Source organism: Panthera onca, chromosome A1, assembly GCF_046562875.1.
Source record: "Panthera onca isolate mPanOnc1 chromosome A1, mPanOnc1 haplotype 2, whole genome shotgun sequence".
Lineage (NCBI taxonomy): Eukaryota > Metazoa > Chordata > Mammalia > Carnivora > Felidae > Panthera > Panthera onca.
In genome coordinates, this window is record NC_138339.1 from 104,603,376 (window position 1) to 104,629,367 (window position 25,992).

The window sequence follows — 25,992 nt, forward strand, 5'->3', positions numbered from 1 at the left end:
TTAATTATTCCTAAGAGTGGCTTGTGACTATTATTAATACAAGTATCTCCAAAGATGTTTTTAAGTTTGTTTATTTTTGAGAGAGAGAGAGGGAGATAGGAGACAGAGAATCCCAAGCAGGCTCTACACTGTCAGCGCAGAGCTCCATGAGGGCTGGAACTGACGAACCCCGAAATCATGACCTGAGTCAAAATCAAGAATCAGACACTTAACTTACTGAGCCACCAAGACGCCCCATCTCCAAACATTGTTGGTGTAATACGTCTAATTTGTAAAACATTTTTAAGCATGTTTTTCCCAAACATGGATTTGTATCCATATTTAAATTGTACAGTGAAATACTCAAAGTATTATTTATAATAGAAAAATACATGAAATAGAATCAAAAGAATAAAATAGAAATTAAACATAGTTGCATATATGAACATGGGGTTCATTTTGCTCATCTGTTACTTTTTTATACATTATTTTTGCCCGTAATAAAAAAGGAAATGGGAAGAAAAGTATTAAAAGTAAGCATTTCCTATTTCCACTTCTTAAGGATTGTCTTGTGGTACATTCCTAGTTTTCAACCTAGGAAATGACAGTAGAGAGCTCAATTAATCCCTCAAAACATCTCTGACTCCCTGAGGAAGGCTCTTTCATACGAACTGAAAGGTGGCCACATGCTTCACTTTCCAGGGGAGTATCATGTGGCAGTGGACAGGTTCCAGATTAGCCTCCAAGATGGGGTTTGCAAGAGGAGAGGATGGCTATGCTAGTCTGTGTGTCTGTGGCATGGGGACCTTGCAGGAGATGAGCTATAAGCTCTTCCATCATCTCAATCCTTTCTCCCTCCTTACTGAAACTCAACCAATCAGTTGATTTTTCTGACATCAACTACAAACTACTGGGTATATGTAAACACTAAATGGTGTAACAGAAGGGCTATGGTGTTATTTTCGTCGCCTCCCCTGATAGGATGAAAATTTTAAAAAGGAACAATAAACAAAAAACCTCCCACGAACCAGCAGGCAGAATCATGAGAATCCTTCATAAAGTACCTGGCAGCCAGAAGAAAAGACGGCTTTGATTGGAGCTCCTGGGTGGCTCAGTCGGTTGAGCATCTAACTTCGGCTCAGGTCAAGATCTCACCATGTGTGGGTTCGAGCCCCGCATTGGTCTCTGTGCTGACAGCTCAAAGCCTGGAGCCTGCTCCGGATTCTTGTGTCTCCCTCTCTCTCTCTCTCTGCCCCTCCCCCACTCACCCTCTGACTCTCAAGAATGAATAAATGTTAAAAAAAAAAAAAAAGACAGCTTTGATGAAGGAACTCAAACATGCTGTTGGACTTCAGTATCATACACTCACAACCAGAATTTGAAGAAGATCCAGAAAAACTACATGGGGAGAAGGAATTCAACTGATGAGCAATGAAAGGCATTTTCTAAAGAGCAAAGTAACTCTCAGAAATGAAGTGCCTAAAGTAAGGAGCAAATATCCCCGCTGCAACCTGATCAGAGCCAAGAGGATCCAGAGGCAGGACGGGGCTGCTCAGAACATGTTCCCTGAATTCCACTGGCTGAGGGTGGCTGCCTACTCTTAGCTTAGGAGGAAATGATAGCTGCCATCAGCATTAGTATGTATCCTTAGGAGGTCAGTGTTCCCAGGTATGGATCAGGAACTTCCTGATTTTTAAAGCAAGTATGGTTTCAACTATTGTTACCATACTGTCCTGTTAACTTTTTTCTTTTTAATTTTTTTTTTAACGTTGGTTTATTTTTGAGAGAGAGAGAGACAGAGCACAGGTGGGGAGGGGCAGACACAGAGAGGGAGACACAGAATCTGAAACAGGCTTCAGGCTTCGAGCTGTCAGCACAGGGCCCGATGCCGGGAACCTGTGAGTTCATGACCTGAGACGAAGTCGGACGCTCAACCGACTGAAGCACCCAGGCCTCTCTGGCCTCGGCTCCTGCATCTGTAAAGCCGGTGGGTTGGAAGAGACAACACTCCTCGCTTTAGTTTCCCCAGAACAGCACAGTCTTCTAGTCTTTATCGGTTTCATTCTCCCAGGCTTTGGGCAGCCTACCTACCTTCCTGAAAACAGGAGTATCACAAACATGAAGGACCAATGTGGCCTCTAGAGAGGGTGGGATGTGCCTAGAGGTGCCAGCACTGTTCAAACCCTGGTCCCCGGGGAAGTTGCAGAGTGACAGGAAATTCAAGGAAGCAGCTGAAGGGGTGGGGGTGGTGGAAGGAGGGGGGGGCTGAGGCGAGTGGGGGCGGGGAGAAGAGGGTGGGGGTAGGGACAGGAGCAAAACACAGCTGCTCCCTTAGTCCCTCAGCAGGCACCACTGAGACATGCCGTTCTGACAACTAAGGGAAAGGTGACGGGAAACCTGAGAACGGGGAACCTGATCACTAAAGCTTCCAGAGACACTTCAGAGCTTGTGTTTTCCTCCAGCTTTGATTACACAGCTTAACGCTTCCAGAACTAATATTGTGTGTTTCACGTGTGTCCACCCAACAGACGCCGATGATCCATTATGACGAGAAATGTAACAGAGCTCGTCGGCCTCCCGGGCTGCCCTTGTATACTTCTTCCAGGGCACCCATCCTGGCCCAGAGTTCTTTTATTTGTGTAGCTACTTTGCTTTGTCTCTCCAATCAAAACATAAACTCTACCTGGATAGGGATCTTGTCTGATGTTTTCACTCCTGCATATCTCACACCCAGCCCAGCCGCCTGGCAACGGTAAGCCGTTCAACAGTGCTGTTCAGTGAATGAATGAATTTGCTTGTCAGCTACCTTGGCCCTTTTAATGGACAGTGCTAACTAGAAGGCTTTGAGAGCTGGAATGTTAAGGAAATAGTCTCTAGACTTTATCATGTTTCTAGATTACATGATAATGTTAGAGGACATAGATCTAGATAATAGTATGTATGTATCTCTGGATGACAAATGTCTACTTTCTTTTCTCAAAAGGAATGTCCGAAATACAAGCTTGAAACAGAAACCGAACGGATGAGGGGGAAGACCGTGACAGGACTTGGAGAAGTCGCTATACGCCTGACACCCGTGTCCCTGACCAGCTGCCTGGCGAAATGCATTTCACGGCAGTGGGTTAGACATTCTGAGGGAGGAAGGAAGTCTTTATAGTTCTTAGCTTTCCCGTGTGGAAAGTCTTAACGGACACCATGTTCATTCACAACAGGCTTTCACGTTTTTCTGGAGGTTGGGACTTGCTCATGGGGTTGGGGCTGCTAAGTAGGAGCAGAACTATCCTCACACACTCCAGTGGGAGTGACACTGAGTCAGCCAGTGCTGGGGTCATAGCCCCTCTGTCAACAGGTGGGACCAGCTTAGAAGGCTTCATGGACTGGGAATGGCAGGGTGAGGACACGTCGGGGCGCCCAGCAGAGAGACTTCAGCAAATGCATCTCTCGGTAGCTGTGCGCCAGCCACTTCCAAGGAGCGAGGAAGAGAAGAGCTTCTCCAGGCCTCAGCTTGTGACTGAGGCAGCATGGCTGCTGAGGCCAGAGCCTGGAGAGGAAACCCACCCTCTCTCTCAAAGCTTGTCCATGCACGGAGAGAGACCAGAAGCCTGAGAACCCATGGGGTGGGGGTTCACCACACCTCAGAGCTCGTGTTTTCCTCCAGCCTCCATGACACAGCTTAACACTTCCAGGCCCAATACTTTGTGTTTCACTTGTGTCCACCCAATAGACACTGATGATACATTTTGACAAGAAATATAACAGAGAGGGCAGGGGTGGGGGAGAGGAGGAGCAGGAAAAGCCTTGTCAGAGCCCAAAGCCAGAGATCCTACTGGGGTTCATGGAAAGCCTGTGGCTCTGCTGTTCTCGCGCGGGGGGGGGGGGGGGGGGGGGAGTTACTAATAACGCTCGGTAAAATGTGAGCACAGACCCTAAGAAAATTCGCATGACTTCTTCCTCCTGGCAGAGGAGGAATCTGGGAAGTCTGGGTTTGGAGCACCTTCACACGTGGAGATTATGTATCTTCTAGTACAAAAAGATAAAAATCTACTTCATACAGCACCCACACGCTAACTTCTGGACTCAGGAAGAGTTTTCTTTGTGGAAGATAAAAACTCAACGGGTTTGAAATCTGAGGCTAGCGATAGAAACAAGATGGTAACCTCAAAGACAACTTTAGAAATCCAAGCTTCCAAAGGTCAAATTTCATTCTTTTAACACTTCTCATGCTTTTCTTCATTCGCAGTTCCTCACAGTTGAGGCTTAAATATTTGTTGGCAAAATATGAACACTTGCTAATTTACATCATGTGATTGAAAATTGAGATAAGGCCAGGTGTTAATGAAGCTGGAGTAGCACTACTCTAAAAGCTCCTGGGGCGCCTGGGTGGCTCCGTCGGTTAAGCGTCCGACTTCAGCTCAGATCATGATCTCACGGTTTGTGAGTTCGAGCCCCATGTCGGGCTCTGTGCTGATGGCTCGGAACCTGGAGCCTGCTTCAGATTCTGTGTCTCCCTCTCTCTCTCTGCTCCTTCCTCCCTCCCTCTCTCCCTCTCTCTCTCTCAAAAATAAACATTAAAAATAAAATAAAATAAAATAAAATAAAATAAAATAAAATAAAATAAAATAAAATCTCCTATAATACCGTACCCGAGAAACTTTGAGTAAAAGTTAAGGTTAAAAGTCAAGTCATGTGTGTTTTGATACATAATAGCTATTATAAGCATTATTAGCTTCAAGCAATTTTCAAATGGCTATGGCTTTCAATCCTATTACCACTTCAGAAAAATTATGAACAGGAGATTCTAGAAAACCTTTTTCTTTTTCTTTTTTTTTTTTTTTTTTTTTTTACAGTTTTTAAAAAATGTTTCTTTATTTTTGAGAGACAGAGAGAGGGAGAGGGAGGGAAGGAGGGAGGGGGCAGGGGTAGAGAGAGGGAGACAGAGAATCCCAACCAGAGAATCCCTGACATGGGGCTCGAACTAATGAATTGTGAGATCATGACCTGAGCCATAATCAAAAGTCTGACACTTAACCGACTGAGCCATCCAGGCACCCCTGGAAAATCTTTTTAATACTAGTACCTGGCAATGGTGCTTAAAACTTACTAATAGCCTTTTAAAAACAAAGGCAGCATCACAAAGATAAAGAGAGAGAGAGAACAAGAGAGACAGAGGGAGGGAGGGAGGGAGGGAGGGAGGGATGGAGATATCTACAGGGACCAAAATCAGTGTAATAAATGTGTAAAAGAGACACAGTCTACTCTGGAGGAATCTGCCCATGTTGAGAACTTATGATACGGGTATGTGGAAGAACGAATGCAAAGACTTTGTCCCACATAAAGCGTGGAGAAAGAACAGAGACCTCCATAAACCCTATACTTTTTCCCACATTGAAAGGGTGGGAAAAAAATATCTCTTCCCTGGAAAAGGCGACCAACAAGAAATCTTGTCTAAGGTACTGGCTTGGGGTGAAAAAAAAAATCTCTCTGGAAAGTAGCGACCATACGCCTGCCCATGCACAAATTAAGGATTTGAATTTAAATCATTTATACGGTCCAGGAAAATTCAGTTCAATTAATTGAATTAAAAATATTTCTGGATCGGGGTGCTCCAGGATGCTTGGAAAAAAATCACACAAATCCTCCCTGGAGGGATGCACCTCAGCCCAGGCCTTTTAGAGTGTGCATAGGTAAGAACAACCAAATACGGGGTCCTTGTCACATTTTTCAAGAAAAATATGATGGCGCAAAGATGGTGGTGTAAGAGCCCCCAGCCTCTATCTCCCCACAAAGAGGGATAATCAGACAACTATTCACGAATGGAAATAGCTCTGGGAAAGCTCAGGAGTTCACTGAAGAAGCTTCAGCGATACAGTGGAGCACACAACAACAATAACAACAACAACAAAAACCTGAGAAATGCTGCACCCACACACAAAACAGGTAGAAAGAAGAGTTTCCCGTTGCCTGTATCATGCCATCCCTGACTGACCCTACTCAGGGCCAAGAGGCAACTCCCAGCTTGAGAGAGTTCCTCTGCTGGGAAAAGGAGAGTGATGTGAGCAACCAGGTTCCCCAGCCTTCTGGTGGCATTGCGCAAGGGACCCACTTCACTTCACCTCCCCCGGACGCCAGCAAAGCTGAGATGTCTACAGATGGCTAGGAACTAGGAACGAGGGATGAGGGATGAGGGCAGAAGCTACCAGTATCAGTCACACATCCTGAGCGACCAGTGTTCCTGGTGGCCCACTCTGCAGAGGACCCCGCTGGCCTTTGCTGCCGAGGACCTCAACAGGCCTTGGGCTTGCTGTACATCCCACCAATTTTCATCACTGAGTGCTTCATTATAGACCCCGGTAGACTGCTCCATAGAAGAGCCCAGCAGCTTTTGCCACTGAGGAAACTAACGACCAGGCATGTCCACTTTGAACCCCACCCCCCTGATATTTTCACACCACAGGTTTTCATGCCTGCAGACGTCAGATGCCTGAGTCCCTCCACACTCCCTTTCCCATTTCCTGCCTGAGCCTTGGATCCACAATGGCAGTCAGCCCTGGCTTCGGTGGCTATGCGCATACATGTCACGTGAGGCCCCAGCATCCAACCCCCACTCTCATACACCCACGGCTAGCCCCTACAGCTGCGCCAACAGCCAAGGCCCCCACAGTTTGCGAGCCTGGAGATGACCCTGACTTCTGTCACAGGGCTGCATAAACAAGTATGCCTACGGCTAGCCCCTGCAGCTGTGGACCTACACACTAACAGCTAAGACCTCCGGAGCTGCTGATGGGTCCAGATGCAGCCCTGACTTCTGTCAGTGGCCTGCATGGCCGTGAAGCTAGCCCCCATTGCGAGGTACCCTCATGCCACCAGCTACAACTTCTGTTACCAGCCTCCACTGCTGTGTGCACACCTGTGACTAGACCTGCCATCATACAAGTACACGCCAACAGTGAGGGTCCCTGGAGCTACTCATGCTCCCACAGCTGGCCCTGATCCTGGTCTGCACCACTGTGTGTGTGTCTTCAGCCAGACCCCACCACCGCAAAGATGTACCCGCAACCGGCCCTGCCAAAGCCTATAGTGTACACAACCAGCTCCAGCCACCACTGCCGCCTGCCCTGGTCCCTAGCTGCTGGACCTAGAGGCATCGCAGATGACCTTAGCAGCCCTTGCACCACTGTGGACCAGCCCCCAACCACTCTGGTGTACTTCTCACCAAAGATCATGCAGTTATTAAGGTTGTAAACTCCAGCTGTGTGAACCAATGAGACACTATGATGTTGAGACCCAAAGCTGCCACATGGCCCCACACATAGCACCCTCCATTACTAGCCCTGGGGTCACCTCATGTTCCAGCAGTCCCTCACCCATAGTTGAAAGTCTTTTCTTACTAAAGTCAGTCCATTAAGTCTGGATGAGGGGACTGTTTATTCCTATGAAAGACACCTGTGCTAAACTACAGGAATATCTCTCTTTCTCTCTCTCTCTCTCTCTCTCTCTCTCTCTCTCTCTCTCACACACACACACACACACACACACACACACAAATGTCAGTGAAACATACCACCATTAAAGGAACACAGTAAACTTCTAGTAACTGACCTAAAGAAATGGAGATCCTTGAACTGCCTGACAAAGAATTCAAAATAATTGTTGTAAAGATGCTCAGATAGAACTACAAGAGAACAAAAATAAACAATTTCATAAAAACAGGAAGCAATTAACAATAAACAATTTCAGGAAAACAATATACAAATATAAACAATTTCATGAAAACAGGAAACAATTAACAATAAACAATTTCAGGAAAACAACATGGGAACAAAATGAGAAGTTCAGGAAAAAAATAGAAAACATAAAAAAAAAAGAACCAAAGAAAAATTTTGGAACTGAAGATGACAATGAAAGAATGGGAAAATTCAACTGAGAGCTTCAATGGCTTCAATGGCTTCAAATAGGTCATTTGAAATTATCACGTTAGAGGAGCAAAAAGAAAAAAAGGACCGAAAGGGAATGAACAAAGCCTACAAGATTGAGAGGATACTATTAAAAGAAACAATCTATGGATTACAGGAGTCTCAGAAGGAGATGAGTAGAAGAAAGGGGTAGAAAGCTTCTTTAAAGAAATAAAGACTGAGAACTTCCCAAATGTGGGGAGAAATTTAGACATCCAAGTTCATGAAGCTCACAGGTCTTCAAACAAATTCAATCCAAAGACATCTTTCCTAAGATATAGTATAATGAAACTGTCAAAAATAAAAGGGAAGGAAAATCTTGAAAGTAGCAAGAGAAAAGAAGATCATCACTTAAAAAGGAACACTCATAAGGCTGTCAGCAGATTTTTCAGCAGAAACCTTATAGGAGAGCAGAGAGTGGGACATTACATTCAAAGTGCTAAAAGAAAAAAAAAAAAACCAAAACACCAACCAAGAACACTTTGCTGGCAAAGTTGTCTTTCAGAAATAAAAGAGAATAAAGTCTTGCTCAGGCAAACAAAAACTGAGACAGTGCATCACCTCTAAGGCCTGCCTTATAAGAAATGGTGAAGGGAGTTCTTCAAGCTGAAATGAAAGGATGCTAATTGCTAACTTAAAAACATACGAAAATATGGGGTGCCTGCGTGGCTCAGTTGGTTAAGTGTCTGACTCTTGATTTTGGCCAGGTCAAGATCCCAAGGTCATGGGATTGAGCCCTGTGTCGTGTTCCATGTTGAGCATGTAGCCTGCTTAAGATTTACTCTCTCCCTCTCCCTTTGCTCCCACTCTCAAATATAAATAAATAAGTTTTTTTAAAAAAAGAAACAAAAACATATGAAAATATAAAACATACTAGTAAAGATACATATATAGTCAAATCCAAATACTCCAACAATGTAATGTGGTGGTGTGTTAATCACTTAACTCAAGTATAAAGGTCAAAGGAAAGAAGTATTAAAAATAACTATAATACAATCATTTGTTAATGGATAGACAGTGAAAGAAAAAGTAGATTGTGACATCATAATCATAAAAAGTGTGTGCATGGGAAGAATAAAAGGGTAATTTTTGTATGCAATCAAAGTTAAGTTGTCACCTTAAAATAGATGGTTACAATTATAAGAAGTTTTATGTGAGCTTTATGGTGATACAACAAAATCTATGGTAGATACACAAAATATAAAGGGAAGGGAACCAAAGCAAACCACTATGGAAAATCATTAATTCACAAAGGAAGACAGTAAAAGAGGAAGAAAGGAACAAAAGAACCATAAGACAGCCAGAAAACAATTACATGACATTTAAAAGGTCTTACTTACCAATAAATCCTTACATATGAATGGATTAAATCTCTAGTCAAAAAGCATGTGGCTGAATGGATAAACAAGACCCAACTATATGCTCCCTACAAAAGACCCACTTCAGATTTCTTTTAGTGTTTTTTTTTTTTTTAATTTATTTTTGAGACAGAGAGAGACAGAGCATGAGCAGGGGAGGGGCAGAGAGAGAGGGAGACACAGAATCTGAAGCAGGCTCTAGGCTCTGAGCTGTGAGCACACAGCCCGATGTGGGGCTCGAACCTACAAACTGTGAGAGCATGACCTGAGCCGAAGTCAGACGCCTAACCGACTGAGCCTCCCAGGCACCCCAAGACTCATTTCAGTTTTAAGGAGACACATAATCTCAAGGTGAAGGGATGGAAAAAGATATTCTATGCAAATAGAAACCAAAAGAGAGCAAGGATGGTTATACCTATATCAGACAAAATAGATTTTAAGTGAGACTGTAACAAGAGACAAAAAGGTCATTACATAATAACAAAGGGTCAATTCATCAATAGGATATAACAATTGTAAATATATATCTATCCAACATGGGAGCAACTAACAGGTTGGCATGCTAACATGCTAACCTGTTAGCAAATACTAACAAATCTGAAGGGAGAAATAGACAGCAATACAATAAAAGTAGGAGATTTCAACACTTCCACGTTCAACAATGGATAGATCATCCATACAGAAAATCAGTATAAAGACACCGGTCTTGTACGATACTTGAGATCAAAAGATCTAACATTAATGTACAGAACATTCCATGAAAGAGTAGAATACACGTTCTCCTAAGCATAGAATATTCTCTAGGATAGATCAAATGTTAGGATACAAAACAAGTCTTAATAAATTTAATTAGATTGAAATCCTATCAAGTATCTTTTCCAACCACAACGGTATGAAACTAGAAATCAATAACAGGAGGAGAACTGGGAAATCCACAGATGTATAAGAATTCAATACACTCCTGAAAAGCCAATGGGTCAAAGTATAAATCAAAAGAGAAATCATAAAAAGTATCTTAAAACAAGAAGTGGAAACACAACATACCAAAACTTACAGGATTCAGCAAAAGCAGTTCTAAGAGAAAAGTTTGCAGTGACAAATGTCTACAAATGAAATTTCAAGATTACAAAAAAGTAAAGAGAATGACATAAGATATCTCTTTGGAAACTTGCTAATAGAAAATATGAGGACTTCATTTTTTTGTTTATCAATTACTTACATTTAGACTAAGTACTCACTAGATAGGTTTGATACATTTCCTCTTGAATTTACAAATACAATAAAATGGTTATGCAAAAATACAACTTAGCTATTAAATGCAGACTTATAAAAATGAAGGAAGCACACTGGTAAATTATTTGATTCTTTTTGAACTGATGTCCAAGGTAATATGAACTAGGAGGAATGTAGAGTATGTTCCCTTAAGTAACCTCTGCAGTTTATCCAATAAAAACTCATATCACCTTTGTATGAAATACAAAAGGAAAAACAATAAATGATAGATCGTTGGATATACGGGGCATGTAGGGAATTGATTTTATTCAGGAGGACCCAGACTAATACACTTTGCGTGTCAAGGTTAAAGCCCTATTCCTGACAGTGTCCGAAAGTCTTTTCTAATTAAATTCAGTCGATAGTCTGGAGGAGGTAGCTGTATTTGTTTTTTTTTTTTTTTTTTCCATATGCACAGACACCTGTGCAGCCCATAAGGTGACAAGTTAGTCTAAGGAACCAGCACCATCTTATGAAGTACTTTGGTTCCAAGAAATGTTTTGCTCCAAGTCTGAGATGCCAAACTGATGTGTTACAATGGTTACAGATGTACCACAGACGTCATTGCTATTATTGTTGTTGCTTCTATTTTTACTTGATTTGTTGTAAACTAAAATACAGATACAGACAATTGCACACACGATAAATACATATCTTAATGAGTTATAAAGCAAACACCATTTAAGTACTGAAACAGGTCATGAAGTAGGGTTATGTCAGCCAACTGAGAAGCCTTATTATGGTCATTGCACAGGGAAGAGATAGACGCCTCAATACAACATCTGATTTGGCTATTGAGATGAATAATGCCAAACACGCACCAAGAAATATGAAAAAATTACTTACTCCCATCATGGGCTTCCTGGGCCCTAGGTTTTCAGACCAGGCCCTAGAAGGTCTGAAAATGGTTTGCATAGTTTGAACTTGCAGATGACAAGAGAGAGAGCACATGGGATCTCCTATGGGCCTGCCCAGATGCACGGCAGTATGCAGAGAGGGTGTGGTGGGGCTTGAAAGCTGTCAGCGATCAAACATCAAAATTGGAGTCGGCCTCCTTATTATACCTCTCTTTGTGCCCAGCCCAGTTATAGCCCCTTCTCTGTCCCCCTCAAAATAACTACCACTCCTTCTTCTACAGAAGCTACTTTCTTGGCATTTCTTGATAGTTTATCATACAATCATTCATCTCTAACCACCACAGCTTAGTCTTGCCCATTAAAAAAATTTGCATGTGTTTTTTTAAAATCTATTTAAATCTGCGTGGTCTCTTTCCATCTCTTTCTTTTCCTTCCATTTTTATGTTGAGGAACTAGGGCATTTGACTTGTGCGGTTTTCCACATTCAGGATTTTGTTGAATGGGTATTTATGGTTTCACATAACATGTTTCTCCATTTTCTCAATTTCCTCCAAATTAGCAGCTGGATCCATATATTTGATAAGACTCCAGTCCATTCCTTTGACTATCAGGGTAGGTGGTTCAAATCCATAACAGGGGCTTGGTAGTGCATATGAGAAAGACATTATGATAAACGGACTTTGGGTTAGGTAACAGTGGGAGAGCAGACTTTGTGCAAACCTTCCATGTTGTATATCTGATCCCACACACTTCGAGTATATAAGATACACTGATTATGCTATTATGTTTGGAGAGGCTCAGAGACCTTGAAATGCTGATAAAACTTTGCTTCATTTCTTTTGATTTTGCTTTCTTTTCTTTTAAAAATAAAATAGGCAAGGAAGCCACAAAATGCAAATAAAAACAATGAAGCTTTCATCAAAAGACATCATTTAAGAATCCTTCCAACTTGGCAGGCAGAATAAAAGCTCTTCAAATAAACAAAGACCCTGCAAAAACTGCTTGTCAATAGCATCCATGGTCAGAGTTCAGAGGAGTTGAAAAACAAGCACTGGAATTTTCTGAGTGGCCCATGATCTAGTGGTATCTTTTGAAGATATATACAGTGCTTTGCTTTCACAGGTGAGTGGTACTGGATGACGTACCACTATCCTAGGGCTACCATAATAAATCACCATACACTGAGGGGCTTCATATAACAAATTTATTCTCTCACAGTTTTGAAGGCTAGGAGTTCAAAATCAAGGCGTCAACAGAATTGACTCCTTCTGGAGTCTCTAGGGGAGAATCTATTCTAGATCTCTCTCCCAGCTTCTGTCCGTTGCTGGCAGTCCTTGGCATCGCTTGGCTTGTAACCACACCACTCCAAAATCTGCCTCTGTTGCCACATGGTTTTCTTCCCTGTGTGTGTCTCTGTGTGTCCTCTTCTCCTTTTATAAAGACACCAGTTGTTGAATTTAGGGCCCACTTAATCCAGCATGACCTTAACTTAACTAGTTACATCTGGAAAGAACCCATTTGCAAATAGGCCACATTCTAAGATTCTGGATGGGGCATAAGTTTCGGGGGGGGAGGGGGATCACTATTCAACTCACCCCGAATATTTCAACTTTGTTAACTGGTGTCTGAAACTTCCAGCCTTTCAAAAGTCTACTGGTAGTTTTGCTTTTTGTTGCGTTTTACTGTAACAAACTGAATAGTAGATAATCTCTTTAATGTCTTGTCCTTACCTTGGTTTTGCTTTGATTTGTTTCCTTTGAAGGTCATATTTCTTGTTGTTCTCATTTCTATATATTTATCTATATAGAAATCTTATTTTATTAGGAAAAATAAGATTCGTAAACAAGGATTCTGAACGATACATTCGTGAAAACGTAGAGACTCCTGTTCTTGTATTTGTACCATTCAACACTATTTTTGCCTCCCTACTTACTGTGGAAAGCCTGCCAGTGGCAACATTTTTCATGGCACCAAGAAAAATGTTGAAATTGGCAAGTCTCAAGCACTGAATACAAAATCAACGTTGCCCATTTGGACTAGAATTTTATATATAAGTATTCTGACCTGAGAAACTTCAAGGAATGATATATTGGTCTCTTCCTCTTTATACAAGGTATCACTGTTATTACAAATTTATTTTTACATTTCCTAGGGCTATAGATGCTCCAAAATATTAAATTCTTTTAACCAACTACTTTTCTTCCTGCCACCTGACAGCATCCTCAAAAAATTATCCGCAAAATACTTCGGTTGAAATAGTCACACAACTTCTCAGATGAAATTGCTAACCACAATTTAGCTTTATGATCATGTCCCACAGGCATGGCAATTTTTTTTCTTGGATTCACTGTTCACTTGTGAGCATCATCCAGAAGAAGATAGGGCAGGAGTTAAAACTCCAGGACGTTAGAAAAGCAACTGAATCTGTTTATATGCGTGTGAGAAAAAGTCAGATAGACAATGAGACTATGAGCACTCAGAGTGTCTGTTAAAAATACTCTATTTTCCACTGATTTTCCTGTTTTGGTTTTGGTGTGCCCACAGCTCTCTAAGGAGGTAAGCCTTTGTATCAGTTAGGATTGGACTCAACTGTACCTAACAAAGTCCAAACTAAGGGTGGTTTAAATGAGATAAAGTTGTTTTCCCTCTCTCTCTCTCTCTTTCTCCCCTTCCCCTCACCTCTTCTCTCTCTACATTAAGGGAAATTTGCAGAGAGGCAGCTCAGAGAGGTATATCAGAAGCATGATATTATCAGGAACCCTGGCTCCTTCTATCTCTACCAGAACTAAGGTATGACCTTGTTCTTCACAGCTCATGATTGTTCTTCTCTTCTTCCATCATATCCTTCTCAGATGGCAATATGAGGATGGGGGAGAGAAGAGAAGACTATGCCCCTTCCTTTAAAGGAGGTTTTCTACTAACGACATAAACTTCCATTTCATTGGCTGGAACTTGGTTACAAGATCACAACACAGTATGAGCTTTGGAAATGTACTCTTAGCTTGGTAGAAACATAAGAGGTTAGTAGCAGGGTTTCATGGTAAAGAATGGTTAATTCAATTTGATTTTCACATAATCAGTTTTTTTTTGTATGCATGTACAATATTTGGGACATATTTGTACTAAATTTTTCTTTCCCCTGGAAGTCAAGTTTATCTTGGCAATCTGTAATTTTATTTGCTAAAGTGTAGGTAGAAATCAGGTTCTTGTATTAAAAGAAGGCAGCAAGTGGATATTGGAGTAGGTAAAGAATGGTCTCTGGTACAGCTATTTGAAAGACCTGATGCAATTAAGTGTTACCCAGCTGTGAGATTAAAAAATGGACTTAGAGATAGGCAATAGGAAAACTGGGAACCAGACCTTCTACAATCATCTTTACTATCTTCACTAATTAATCCATACTAACAAATCTTTACTAATAAACTCTATGATCGGGGCCCTCACATAAATTACTTAACCTTTCAGATCTGGTATTTGTCAATGAGACTGTAGAGCACCTCACATGATTTTCTGCATATGCAGTTCGCCTGTGGATTGTAAATTTACCTATGTACATTGCCTTTACAGTTCTGCAGTATAAAGACACAGTCTTACTTACATTGGGACAGATCTTTGAGTCTGACGCAAGGCATGACGATGTTCCTTTGTGAAGGATCCCCTTTTTACCTGTCACAGATTCTAAATGTTAATTCAGACTTCCTATTTCTTTAGCTCATTTAGTTTACCTTGGACTATGAGGGGAGGCCCAAGAGACCATCGGTTCTATTTTGGGCACAAGCTGAGCTTCCTAAATACAGAAGTACTTTTCTGTAGATCACAAGGTCATCTCTGAATGGACCAGGCTTCATTCCTAAATGGGCCTTCAGATATCCAGGGTGGGCCTGACTCACACCAGAAGAGGTACACTTTGCCTTTCCTTCTCCACTTTGTGGAGAACAGAAAGGTACACCTTGGAGTTAAAGCCACAATAGGCATACTCTCCTGTCTTCACATCCTGGCCCACATACTGACCATCAGAATTTTATCTGGTAAAGATGCATGTAAATATTCTTTCTTGCCTCACTTTTTATTCTTACCTATTCTCTCCAGCACATCTGTTCCTCTGACTTTCACGAGACAATTTTGTAGCAACTTTTTCAAATTATAGCTTTTTTCTTTTTCTGCAAAAAGCAGAGTAAAAAAGAATGACTGGAATATTTGGGATTATTGCTTTTCTTATCCCTTTGGGTTCTGAAACTACTGAATGATTCATAATTCATTTCTAGGCACGGATACTATTCTTCTGGCCGCGTCTAAGTCATGATAAGGGAAAAAATATCCTCAGAGAGCAAAACGAGAAACAACATATTTGTGGCTCAAGCTAGATGAATGGAAAAGAACAGAACACTAAGTGGATTAAATAGGATACTGCAAGGCAAGGCTTAGTGATTGAATAGTCGCCCAGTTTATATTAAAGGACATATTTCCATTTACAAAATGATTCCCTTTGTAAGGTTCAAGGCTTAATACGCTGGGCATCTTCCCAGCTCTAAGCATTTATTTTAGAAAAGCCTTACATGTCAAGAAAATCCAGGTTCTAAAGTGATAAATTTAATGATGAGATGTACAACTTGAAGTTCTGGCTAATTTCAGGTGTTGAACCTCTTCCAACCATTTTTACTGGAAGGGGAGGGATACATCAAATGCCATGACTCTGTTCCAGTTGTGTTATCACCTCCAATCAAATGAAAATGTCCTTGAAGCCAAGGCTATGCATTCCTGAAAGTGCTTACACTCAACATATGGCTACATGAGGCCAAACTTCAAGATGAAAGTGAAGGAAATCAAGACAGTTGCCCAGAAATTTCCAAATATTGGCAATATATCTGGATGAATGACTGAATTTTTTAGTTTTCATCCATCCCTGCAAATAACTATCCAAAACTGAAGTTGTCTTGGTGGGTGCCCTGACTTGGCAATCACAGGCGTAATAAGGTTCCTGAGGTCATGGCCCGCAGTACGATGAACACCAACATTACGATGTATGTATTTTTGAACACTCCCGCTCAGGGGCCCCAGAGTGCACCGCAGTGCCATTACTGGCAGAGGGTGAGCTTTCAGTGCAAGATCTCATCATGGATCATCTTCAACTCCTAGTTCTCAGTGTCAAAGCTGCCATATGTTTGGCGCTTGATATGTGTCTGCTGCAAAATGGAATGACTAACAACGCAGCGGAAACGTAACCACAATGGCGATACGCTCAGAAGAAATATTGCGAAAGCTAAGCCAAGAAAGAGTTTTTAAAAAGTGCAGCTTTGAAAAAAAGGACCCAATAGAGAGATGAAAACCAAGACATAAAGCCAAGTAAATTGGCAGCTGGACCACTTTCCCTCACCTGGTTAGCATCTCATGGAGCCTGGGTCTCCCCCGGAGGAAAGGACCATAACCCATATAAGCACAGAGATCCTCATAGCAATTAACAGGAACAGTTCACTGGGCAACATTAATTAAGAGGCAATTTCTTCCTTTATAACTTCCTGAAAAGCATATTTCAGAGGCTCTCCTTCCCTAATCCATGGCAGTGTTGAAACTGTCTCTCTGCTCCAGCTCCATTTTCCTTTACTCATCCCAGCAATTCAGATTCTAGTAGATTGCCTTCACCCCCCACTCCCAACTTAATACTGTTCTTCCTCCCCTACCCCACAGGGCCTATTTCCCTCCATCCCTTCCTCCACAGGATTTCTCTGAGCCCTTTATTGTGTAGATAAACTTAACATCTTTCCAAGTGCCAATTAGCTCTTCCCTTTAGGGAGAGTGTAGAAAGGGAAATTGGGTTAGAAATCACAGAATTGTCTTTGGCATGCTAGATGAGTGCCGAGGTCTGTACGTATCTTCAGATTCATCGTTTGTGTCCCAGTGCAGTAATATTTTTATTCCATGAACAGGCTTTAGGTATACAGATCATGAGATCCCATAATGTGTGCAGTATTCATAAACTCAATTATTTTTACAGCTATCACAGACATTTCAAGTCATAGCGGAGCTCACTCTGACAGACGACTCATCTGCTATAGCACAGTAGCAGCGGGGCAGGTAAGCAGACTCACAGAATTTTTGGAGTACGGGTTTGGTGAAGGGTGGTTTACAGAACCCAGCAATCCTTGAACTTAACAACTTTCAGGCGAACGCATGTCATGCTGTAGATAGCAGCCCTTACGGGTGGAGGCTGGATTAGCAGCCTAACTTTTCAAGGACTTGAAGCACTCAGATGAAAGGAGACGCTCACAACTAAACCAGGTTATTTCCCATTTATTCCCTGGTGGCAGCATGGGATGAATGACTGTTTCCAGTGAAGGATCTTGTGAGAATTCTTGTATTACTTAGTGGCATTGGTTTGACATGTCTCTTTCCAAGGTCTCTTCTAGCTCTGAAAAAACAACTTCACAAAACCATCTCAACTAAAGCTGGTGGAAATGTGTTGTTTATTAAGTACATGCGATGTGTAAGCACTGATTGGCTACTGTCCATATTATGAAAATCAGATTAAGTCCAGAACAATGCAATAAGGCAATAAAGCTCAGCACGGAGTAGAAATGAAAACCAGAACATTGTATATTCTGGCTGGAATGTGAGGCATTGTTAATTGTATTTGAAGAATCCTGAGGCTTTAAAAAAATATTAGCGGATATGGGAGTTCAGTTGGAATTATATTCCCAATCTTTTCTCTCCCTGCTCCTTGTGATACCTCCTTAACTGTGTTCCCCATCTCCTGTCACGCAACACATCTCTGTGGAAAATGTTCTTTATCTACCTCGTGTTTACTTTCAACTCTAAGGGCGCCCTGTTAGATCCCTGTGGTGTTCCATTCTGGAACCCTCTCAGCTTTGCTCCTTACTCTGCCCATTGCTGCAGCAGGTGACCTGTTGCCTGCAGGCTTCGATCAGATCAGCATAGCTTTCAGAGGTCGGAACCTTCCAGAACTTTGTCTCTGTCCCAGTCAGATACCTCTTGCTTTATCTCCACTCTGCAAAACTGCTGGACCCTCACTCATGCATTCACAGCCAGAAGCAGAAGGGTAATAATGCCTGAGGTCCATCTTCTGGCACTGGGGAGACAGGAGAATAATGCTTTCCTGTTTGCCCCAAGCTATCAGCTCTGTGCATGTTTTGGAACATTCCTCAGGAGGTCCCAGTAGAATGAAATACCAGTTGCCTGTAGCAGAAGCCAGCTCTACCATATATTTTTGCACAGGTTTACCCTCCTTTCATGTTTTACTCTTGTATGACGAACCACTGCACTAAAGGATCATATTCCTAAAGAAACTATGGGCACACAGGTGTCTGCTTTAAGCTTTCAGGAGAGAGGCTAAAGCATGCATATATCACACTGTCGGGAATCCTCTCTGGTAAGGAAGAGTTAAATAGAAATCCTTTCCTATGCTCCTTTGTTTTGATTACCAAAAACTTATGCTTTGAAGAGGGAATCTATAGACCTGCACTGTCCGAAAAATAGCTACTATGTACATATACATGTTAAACATTTGAAATGTGGCTAGTTTAAAATGAGATTGTGGGCACCTGGGTGGCTCAGTCGATTAAGCATCCAACTTTGGCTCAGATCACGATCTCACAGTTTGTGAGTTTGAGCCCTGTGTCGGGCTCTGTGCTGACAGTTCAGCGTCTGGAGTCTGCTTCAGATTCTGTATCTCCCTTTCTCTCTGCCTCACCCCAGCTTGCAATCTGTCTGTCTCTCTTTCTCTCTCAAAAATAAATACAAAAAAAATTTAAAAAATTTAAAAAAAAAATGAGATTGCCTACGGACAAATTGCATTTTTTAAAAAACATTTTAAATGTGACTGTTAGACAATTTAATATTACATATGTGGCTCACACAACATCCTTATTGGAACTTCTGTACATGAAAGGAAATTCAAGAGACATATCAGTGAACTGCAATGCACTGACTTTATATGAAGTTCACTGAAATAAAAAATTTTTATAAAAATTATGAGATGGTGAGGAATATTTAAAAACTGCCTGGATATTTGATATAAGTCATTATTGCTAACTCTTTTTAAGATGTGATAATCGTTTTAGGGGTTTTTTTAAGTCCTTACATTTTAGAGATACATACCAAAATATCTATCAGTGAAATGATATGATGTCATATTTATGCTTCAAAGTAATCCAGGCATGGGATAGGGAGAAAGTGAATAGGCGTATAAATGACACACAACTGGCTTTCAGTTGATAATTGGTGAAATTAGATAATGATACCTGGGAGTCTCTTATACTATTGTCTCTGCTTTTGTACATGTTTGGGATTTTCTATGATACAAAAAATGATTTATCAAAAGAAGAAAACTTTTGTCAATGTCAAGTGATAGCAAGGCACTGATCTATGGGCTATGTGTTCAACAGTTATGTATCATAAGGACATATCTCAGCGTTCAGTCCCTTTTCAACCTTTTGGCAAGAACTATGGTATTTGGTGGAGTTTTATCACAGTTGATATGCACAAAATGCTACGTACCCTCAGTGCCTGGAGAAGTTAGGATGACTACCTTATATGAAGAGAACTAATGTGTATTCACTTCCAAAGTGATCTTGGTACCATCCAAAGAAAGGTATTTAAGTGGTACCTTTTGTGTTATAAATATATAATTAAATAACATAGTCATAAATATATTTATATATAAGTATATTTACATATCATCTTTATTCCTACTCATTTATAAATGTAAAATTACACATATAAAACATAAATATTTATAAAGTATTAATACACAAAAATACAGAAATATATACAAAACTACATACTTCTAAGTATAAAGGAGCTTCCTTTTATATTCTGTCTTGTTTCTATTCTCTTTTCTCCAAATTATTTTTATTCAAATGCTTCTATACTGTGTACACTCACTTTCTCTCCTTGTTTAAGAGTGTTAGAATCTGATGTTCTATCGTGTAAACTTCTCACTGAGTCCATCAATGGCCACATTGCAATGGTCCTGAGGCAGAGTAAGATTTAAATTGGCCATTGGGAAATTAGAGATGTTGGGGTTCTATGGGCAAGTACTCTAATGAGACATGTCTGTACCGGTGGTGCCCTGGTAGACTGATATTTTGTGGCCCCTTTTCTTCCACCTTCCAGTATAACAAGAGGCAAGAGCAAGAAGTGGTGGGGGATGGAATGCATCCATTTGGGGCCCTGTCTCAGCATAAGATGATCAATCAAGCACATTCATGCAGAACATTTTCCATCTGCTTTCTGATGCCTCACTTGAGTTCACTGTGCTCTAGGCTGGGACTCAAGACCCTACCATACTTTCTCCACTGGGCCTTCCTACACAAACTCCTCAGGCTGCATTACATATGTTAAACGTGCCCAGAGTAGTTCCATTTAGATAAAATAAACAACCAATTCTTAAAAGCTCTAACTGAGAACACTCCACACCATTTTCACCTTGCCTTCTGGGGGGCTTTTCAAACTGAAGAATGTTTTCTGGTCTAAGAACCGATTAGACTGAGTACTCCTTAAGGGATTTAAAGGTCAGCACTTGGTATCTAGAATGTTCAGCACATTGAAGATGCTCAGTAAATGTTTATAAGCGAAAGAAGGCCCAGATTTCTTGCCTAATGGGTTATTGATCTCACATCTCATTACAGTAGGGAGATACAAGGTGTCTACTTCTACTCTACTGCCATTGATTTATAAATTGAGATGCACTCAAATCTTGAAAGAACGGAAATCTGTTTCCCACATTAAAGTGTCCATGCTCTGGGAGTCATCAAATCCTCACACTTTAATGCAAGAGGGTACCTTAAAAAATGTCTAGAGTAGAGGTTTTCAAATTGTTTCCCTGGAAATCCACTATTACGTCAACAGCTTAAGAGACTTTTCATATGACAGGATATACAGGGAGTCTTTATTTCTCTCCACCTCCAGCTTGAATTTGATTCAAACCTATATTGGGGTTCACTGGGAGGAGGAAAGAAAAATGGCTCTTGGTTTTACAGTTAGAAAATCCCTGCTCTTGACCAACAGCTTCGTTTTATGAAGAAACCAAATTTCAAAACTGGTGGCTAGCTCCCGCTTGCACTGTCAGAGCAAAATCAAGGTTAGAACCCCTGGTTCAGGACCAGCTGCCACCCCACTCCTTTCTCCAGACCACTTGTGTTGTTCCACGACACAAAGTTACATGACTTTTCTTCCTTTTGTGGTCACAGTGGCCCAAACGCATTTGAATATGTCTGTACATTGCTTAAAGTGATCTTACATTTCCATCTTGAGTATAACCTCTGTTTCCCCAAATTAATTGTAATGTTCTTGGAGATGGGGGCTGAAATCTCTGTGTTCTTTGTACCCTATCTCCTGATCCCAGTGGGGTTTCGGGAAGTGTTCAGTAAGTTCACTTAGTCAGACTAAGTGACAGCAAATGGAACCGAAGACATACGGAGAAGGGAAAACTTTGGTGCTCAGCCACAAAGGACAAGGTAAGGTTTCTACTCTATCAGGCAACATTTTCTGTGGCATAACTTGGAAACACATTTTCGATAAACAGTGGCATTGGGTCCATCAGTTTCATATTTCTTTAGAAAACTTTCCAGCTTTTCAGAGTTCTTGGAACACCTACATCACTGGTGTGCTTTGTGTACTTCAGAAAAAATGAGGATAAGTCCTCATAATCTCTCACCACAGAGGTGAAAACATATAAAACCAGAAATGAGTTGGATAATTAACATAGCAATTAGTGCTGACTATAAGCTAGGATCAAGTTGACCTCTCTGAGTTTTAAATGGCCACTTTAATTGCTGTTTTTTTTTTTCTGGTTTTTCAAACTTTAACAAGGGAAGAAGAGTCGAGGGGACTGGTTTTGTGGGTGCACACTGGAATCAGTCTATTCTTGAATCTTAGCTTTGCCAATTACTAGTTGTGTACCCTTGGACAAGCTGCTTAACCTGGCTGGGTCTCAGTCTCATCACCTGAGATAATATTCCCTCCATCAAATTTATTTTTTTAAGTTTATTTATTTTGAGAGAGAGAGAGAGAAAGAGAAAGAGAAAGAGAAAAAGAAGGAGCAGAGAGAGAGGGGGGAAGAGAATCCTAAGCAGGCTCCACACTGTCAGCACAGAGTCTGATGTAGGGCTCAAACCCACAAACGCTGAAATCATGACCTGAGCCAAAATCAAGAGTCAGATGCTCAACCAACTGAGCCACGCAGATGCCCCGCCTCAATTGAGTTTATATGAAGATGAAGCGTAATACTGGACGTGCAATGTTTTGCACAGTAGCCCGCTACGTGGTCTTGAATATTATTGAGAAGTCACAGGATGAAGGCAGACATTTTAGACTGCCATTCTGTCTATTGTTTCCTAGTTTGCAAATGAGAGAACTTAAAGTAATAGTAGAATGATGATGATTTCGTGCTTCAGTTGTGTCAACTGACTTTTGAGTTTGCGGCTGCCGTGTGCTCTATATGTTTAGCAACATTCATGTTGTTTACTTTATAGTGTGTAGGAGAGCCATGAGAAGTGCCTCTCAGACCTCCCATTGCAGGAGCACGGTTGACTGAAGGCCTTGACTGCTGGACTCTGAAACCGATCCTCGAGTTAATGCTCCCAGCCAGTGATAGAGCACATCAGGGATACTAAGGCAGCCTCATTCCCAGGTGAGAGAGGGTTCTTCTATTGGGCACTCTGGCTGGAGGAACCCCATCCCCACCACTGGCCCTGCTAAACTTCTTTAAACTATCCTGCAGCCTAAGACTCCCTCACCCAATCTGCCTTCTGTCCCACTCTCTCTCACAAGGGTCAGACCTACACTGTGATCTGACTGTCCTCCCCACCTCCCCTGGTTCTCCTCCCATTTTTCCTCACAGGTGTTTGTCTTAAGAGAATACTTGCACGTCTAGCCACGTCTTGCTCTTTGCTTCTCAGAGGACCAGGCTAACACAGAGACGAGGGCTGGAGAAAGTAACTATAGTTTCCCAGTACCTAGTGCATGTTGGACAGCTTACTGAGTATAAAGGCGATGACCAAAGAATCCAGAGCCATGAGGGCCCCCAGAGATGGCATTCAGCCCAAACCATCCTCAAGTAATGGACACTTCAACCACTGGGAACAGAAGGCTCCTCTCTCTTGCTTACATGTCGTCGACCTTGGCTGCACATTCCAGATTTGTCTCCTGTTCTTAAATGGATGAAACTTCTAACACCAATACCTTAATCAAAACCATCAGGGGCTGGTGCTGATCTGAAGTTAGAAAACATTTCTGCTAAAGGCTAGCTCCCTGCTAATGAATTGGCCAGAGTCAACAGTTACTGTACCTTAAGAGTATTTTTTGCAAGAACATTAAACTTCTTTGGGTGGAGGAATAGGAGACAGGAAAAAGAAATCAATTCTCACTTATGAACTATCGGAAAGTACAGGCACATTACACATACTAGCTTTTCAAAGAGGCCTGCGAGGAGGATGTTACTATTTGCTTTCTCTGAGCAAGGACATTGAGGTTTTGTAACTTGATTTGAGTCAGAGAACAATGACAACAAAACAAAGTGGTCCGCGAGCACACATCTGCCTGGTGCAACAGCCGAGACTGGTCCTTCTCTCTTTATGAAGCTGGTTATTGGTTCTTTTCTAGTGTGGAACAAGAAACTGTACCCGGGACCACTAACCCGTGCAGTGACTTTCTTTCCTGAATAGAGAATGTGGTTTCTCATGGAGTAGTCAGCTGAGTAGTCATAGGAGACTGGAGAATGTTTGGGAAAAAGGGTGAGGCATGCTGAGTTCCCTGAGGGAAAACTAGTTTGTTTGCTATTCACTTCATTCACATTCACGGGGATTTATGAGTAAGAAGCATTTTGAAAATGTTACTCTGTGGACCGTCAAATGTCGTATGTGACCATGCCTGGATAAGCTTAGAGCTACAAGCATTCAAGCAATTGGATCAGTTCATGCTTTTTCCTCACTTTCATATTCAGCAAGACAGTGGTTGGGCAGGTGGTGACAGATACCAAATAGTTACAGGAAAAAATACAGTGTTGTAAGAAGAACATCTGACTAGCAGTCAGAAGACCTGAGATCATGTCTTGGCTTCAGCGCCAATCGGCTGGGAGACTTTGGGCAAGTCACTTTACTTCAAGCTTCGTCCCTTCATCAGGAGAATGAGAGCACTGGATTCAGTGAATCCCTAAAGTCCTTCCTAACTCCAATATTCTGTAACTTGATGATCCTGGCCCAGATTGCTTGAGGACGCCTGTGACAGTTCCGGAAAGTCGTCAACTTCCCTCGGAACAGCAATGATTTCGGCTGAGCCTGCTTCATGCCATCTGTCCTATTCTGTGCCAGTCACAGGCATTCCCCTCCAGGATGGGCCTCAGCCCCATGTCTGAAGCTGGCTGTGCTCCAAGCAGGGTCGGGACCACCAAGACCTGTTTATACTTATCTAGTTTATAATCCGAGGTGATAAAAAATTATAGGAGCCACACACTAAACTATGGGAGCTTATTAGAACATCTAGGTCAGGTTACTTCTGGATGCCCCTTAATAAAGGTATTCTGAGTCATCACAATAGCAATTGTTACTGTGAATCCCAAATTCTCACTCTCATTTGCAGTAACTTTCACAGGGCGCCCTTAATAAGAAGCGAGGGGGGGGCAGGTGGTGTGTTTGCACCTTCCTACGTGCCCAGAGCAAGGTTACTCAATATCTCCAGAAACTGCATTTCTCATTCCAGTTCCTGGCAATGCTCTGATGCAAAGGACACGGAAGTTGGAAGGTACTGTGGTACAATGTTTGTCCCCAGTGACCTCCCCTTCTTTTGCCATTTGTCTTAGTGACATTCAAAGGGCAGACATGATGGTTCCGGAACCCACTGGTTTCCTCTCTTCAAATACCTTACACGTGTCAGCCCCAATGAGGGATATTCCCGAGACACTCCACTAAATCAAATGTAGAGAAATCTAAAGTAGTCCCAATATTCCATGCAGCTCTTCATTGAAAATAGGATTTGTATTTAAATATCTTTGCTGTTCAACATAATTTAAAATTCAGATCGCTTTGAATTTAGAATGGTCTGACTACTCTGCGTGTGAAAACTAGCCCATAATTAGGAACATGACAAAATGTCCACCAGACATCCTTTTCTACTTTGATGCAACACTGTATTGGTATTCTAGACAATACAGTAAGGCAAGAAAATAAATAAAAGATACCTAATTGAATAGGAAGAAATGAAACCGTCAGATGGAATCCTACAAAAACTACTAGAACTAATAAGTTTAGCAAGGTTGAGAAAACAAAAGCAATATCCCCCAAATAGTTGTATTTCCATATATTAGCAACAAATCATAAAAAATAAAAAAATTTAAAAATACCATTTACAATACCATCTGAAATATGAAACATTTAGGGATAAACCTGACAAGATGTGGAAGATCTATACACTAAAAACCACTAAGTATTTCCAAGGGAAGTTTTAAAAGACCTAATTAAATAGACAGATTTTCCAAGCTCCTGGATCAAAAGACCTAATATTGCCATCAATGTCAATTCTCCCCAACTTGACCTATGGATTCAGTGCAATGCCAGCAGGAAT